Genomic DNA, 4,124 nt, shown 5'->3' on the forward strand with positions numbered 1-4,124 from the left:
TCCTCTCTTGCTATCTCTTGTCTCTCCATCTGAAAAGAAACAAACCAGGAAAAGCAGTGTTAGGAAAGAGTCTGTCTGTCTGTTTTCCTCAGTTTCCCTGAGTCCAGAGGAGAATATTTAAGTGTTCACATCAGAGTTTTGATGCATTTCCCCTTTTAGGACATTTTTCTACGTGGTCTTTTGCAGGCAAGCATGAAACCATTCTGTTTGCGCTCTAAGCATATGCGCATTCACTCTACGCATCCTTGGATGAGCATGCTGCTGAGCACAAATTGATATTTTCTGTCTTTCAACAGGGGCTTTAGTTTGGGCTCCACACTAAATGCAGTAACATGGCTTCCAGTTCAGGGCCGTCACACATCCAACTGGCTCAAATCTTGGGCCGAGAAACTTGTATTCTGCCTGCAAAAGTCTATGTAGACATACTCTGATGCTCATTCACACTGGGCTTGATCTAATGCCTGCTGAAATAAATTATAGTCTTTATACTTCAGTAGGTTTTGCGATAATCTCTTTTCAATGCCCTGGATGAAGTATTTATCACTCAGAACTTCTAGGGACATCAGTGGGTCTCAGGATGCTCAATATCTAAGAAGGGTTAGCTTTTGCATTTCAGTTCAGATGTCCCTTCCACACAAAAATCAACACTCTTGTTCCAAATGAGTTCCCATTTTAGTGACACATTTAGTGAGCATGACCATCCTTCATCATGTCAGTGATTCTGTTGGCACCTCTGCCTCAAGAACTTTGAACTCCAGTAAGTTCAAGGATGCAACTGGAACTTGCTTTGTTTGTAGTATTTTCTGATTAGAGCCTACTGTGCACCAGTGTACGCTGTATGGCTGAGAATCAGCGGTGTTACATCAACCGGATGAATGTGAATAGTTAGGCTTTATGAGAATAACGGTTGTTTGAAAGACAAATGGCATCAGAAATAAATGTATTTTTTGAATAAAAGAATTTTCTCCAGCCTCTTAGAAGTAACACTGTCCATACATGCTTTAACAAAGTTTCAATGGCAGGCAAGTAATTCTCTGTTTATTTTTACATCAAACATATTTACTCAAGCTAGAACAGAAAAGTTTAGCCTATCAGCAATGATTTTTTGGGGGGTTGTTGATTTTTTTCATTTGGCAAAAAAACTAAAACAAATATAGTAAAAAAAAAAATCTGGGTTTGGAAGGAAAAAAAAAACAAAAAACCACTTCCTGGAGTGGTGAATCTTGGAAACAGAATTTTGGGACCCTTCTCTGTTACAACTTTGTGTGACAAACCAAGCAGAGAAACAAAACAATCTGAGTGGTGAGCCACATGATCAAGTGTTTTTTGTTTTGTTTTGTTGTTGTTTTTTTTGTTTGTTTGTTTGTTTGTGTGGTTGATTGTTGTTTTTGTTAAATTAAGTCTTTCTATGAGGTAGGCCAATGGATATCAGCTATCTCTGGACATGAACACATTTTTGTCTCAAGGGAATATTTTGGGTATTTTAGTGAACAAGTCAAGCCTCTAGACAGCACAACAGACTCTATTTCTTGCATATCGTTCCCAGGGAAACCAAACTGAAAGCAGAACTTTCCAAGAGGAAGCAGCCATCGCAAAACACTGACCAGCTGTAGGTGGATATGCTTCACAGAAATTCCACTTCTGCTTTTTTTTTCCTTTTTTTTTTTTTCTAACAGTGAATAGATCTTTCAATCCCATTGCTCCCACAGGTGAATTTGACTGAATAATAAAGAACCTGCTTTTGCAGCTACATTCATTTTTCATTTTTATAAAGTCCACAGCAATCAGTTAATTAAACACTAAATTCTGTCCCTGGGACTAAGAAGCATGATAATGCTTGAATAAAAAGCCCAACTGGAAACATTTGTCCAACTGAATTTTTGCAATGAAGATATTTCTTCAAGTCAAGGGCAACAAAGCAATCAAGTTCACGCATTTTAAATCCATGCATAAATTTGTTTTGTAATAATCATCTACTTCTGCAGTAAAGCTAGCTTCTTACATTACATGCACTCTTATCTGTGATATTTTCTTTTATTACTCTTATCACTACAAAGAACTTTTAAAGCCACGTAATGGCACTATTAGAGTCAACCTAGAATCTTTTGATCAAATAATCAAATTAAATATCAAAAGGCAATTAAAAATGAAAAGACTTCAGCCTACTTCTATTTTTTAGTTGAACATGATGAAAGCATCATCATCATTTTATTTCCTCCTACTTCCTCAGGTCCTGCTGTAAGAATTGAGTGATATGTATATGCTTTTACTGAAGCTGGTTTAACTTAGATCAAAGCATCATGGAAGCCAAAATTTTACCACTTTCTCTCTTCAGAGATACTGTTCCATGGTTTGTTTGTCGTTTTTTTCTGACCCATTACCTTTATGAACAGCAAATTCTCAGTTTACATAACACATCCCCAAAGATATCAAAAACATCAAAAATAATTGCTATTGCACTTACATTTTTCATACCCAACCAAATTTTTCTTCATTTTCAATTAAATTATCTTATCAACAGGCAAATAGATCTTTTTCCTTTTTTATAACCATGGTATATGGTATTCTAGCATATAATGTGAACAGTATGTTTCTGTTAGTAGTGGTAACAGTTTTGTTGTCCTTTATATACTGTGTACCTTACACAATATTCCAAAAGTTCCCGTGTCCAGAGAATTTGTGATTTAGAGAGATAGGTTGCACCAGTTGCATCTGGAGGAACTATAAGTCAGAAGAGTGGCCTTAATATCTCAGATACACTGTGACTGGAATGAATGTTACTTCTCTTGTGTGACTAGTCAGCTTCATTGGCCCCAAAGCAAACTGACCCCATAAACTGTCAAAATCGTTAGGCTGCCAAGAAGGTGTTTGCATCAGCTGACCTGAAATCAAAAGCATAGATGACTCCGTTAGGAGGCTGATCTCCCTAGCCCACTGTCCCCACATAGTGTGAATGGAAAGAAATGTATTCCTTCAGAAGAATTCAAAGCAGGATGTATCCTGAGCCACTGTTTGCAGGGGCATTTTTCTCCCTTTAGTGATTTCAGGAGTGAAGGGAATCTCCTAATGTAGGTACTTAGTGGAAGGGTATTAGACAGCATAAATACTCCAGCAGTACAGAGACAGGGTACCTCCTTTGAAGGCTCAGACCATTTTTTCCATTGTGCTTCCACAATCTGTACAGCAAGAGCTGTGGCCTCTCCACACCCTTTGCATTTCTCAAAACCCAGACAGAGACTCTCCAAAGTGGTAAGTTCAGACACCAAGGGAATACAGAAAAAAAAATAATAGAAAAGGAAAAAAAAAATGGATAGATGGATAATAGATGAGTTTCAAAGCTGTGTCTGTCTGCCTTGATAGTTTAAATGTGTTTTGGTGTTGATATGTGTGTAGGAAGGAAGGAACAAAATCATTTTGAAAGAGTATAACAGCAATAAGGTGATTGTAAGGGAACGTAATTAAAGAGATATGAGGCTGTGAGTGCTGTTACAACACTGTCCCCGGAAAGGGGAAGTGGACATGCAAAGTTGCTGTCTCACGTAAGCTCTTATAAACTGAAGCCAAGAATTTGACTACACAAAGAGTACATCAGCAGCCCGAGGATGCTTTTCTCCAGCAGACAAAAGCCAGACACAGTGGGGCTTGCTACACAGCTTTCTGTCACTACTGCATGTCAGCTGCATTATTTCTGTCTTCATTAAATGTTATTAACTGATCATCATCACAGGATTTTCATCCTGTAAAACTTTGCACTCTCAGCAAAAAGTTATTCATTGCTCATGGTATCCTAAAGGAGTAGAGCAAGACGTTTGAGGCTGAAGGGACAATCATGATATCCAAGTTACTGGAACACACAGAGGAATTGTGGCAGATCCTGCCAGTGAGCTGGTGCCTTTGTGATGTGAAATGGAGCAAAAAATCCATGCTAATCCTGATGGTCCTCCTCTTTACCACCGAGATGCATAAGTGCATATAGCCAAAACTACTGAGATCATATGATTTCTTCATAGTCAAAAACCACTAGGGTTTGGGATCCAGATAAAAAGACAGCCCATCTGGACCTTAATTTGCTTTAAAGTGAAAAATAATCATTCATAATTTTTGAATTGATTTATGGCCAGAAT

Source organism: Cygnus atratus, chromosome 5 (genome assembly GCF_013377495.2).
Source record: "Cygnus atratus isolate AKBS03 ecotype Queensland, Australia chromosome 5, CAtr_DNAZoo_HiC_assembly, whole genome shotgun sequence".
Classification (NCBI taxonomy): Eukaryota; Metazoa; Chordata; class Aves; order Anseriformes; family Anatidae; genus Cygnus; species Cygnus atratus.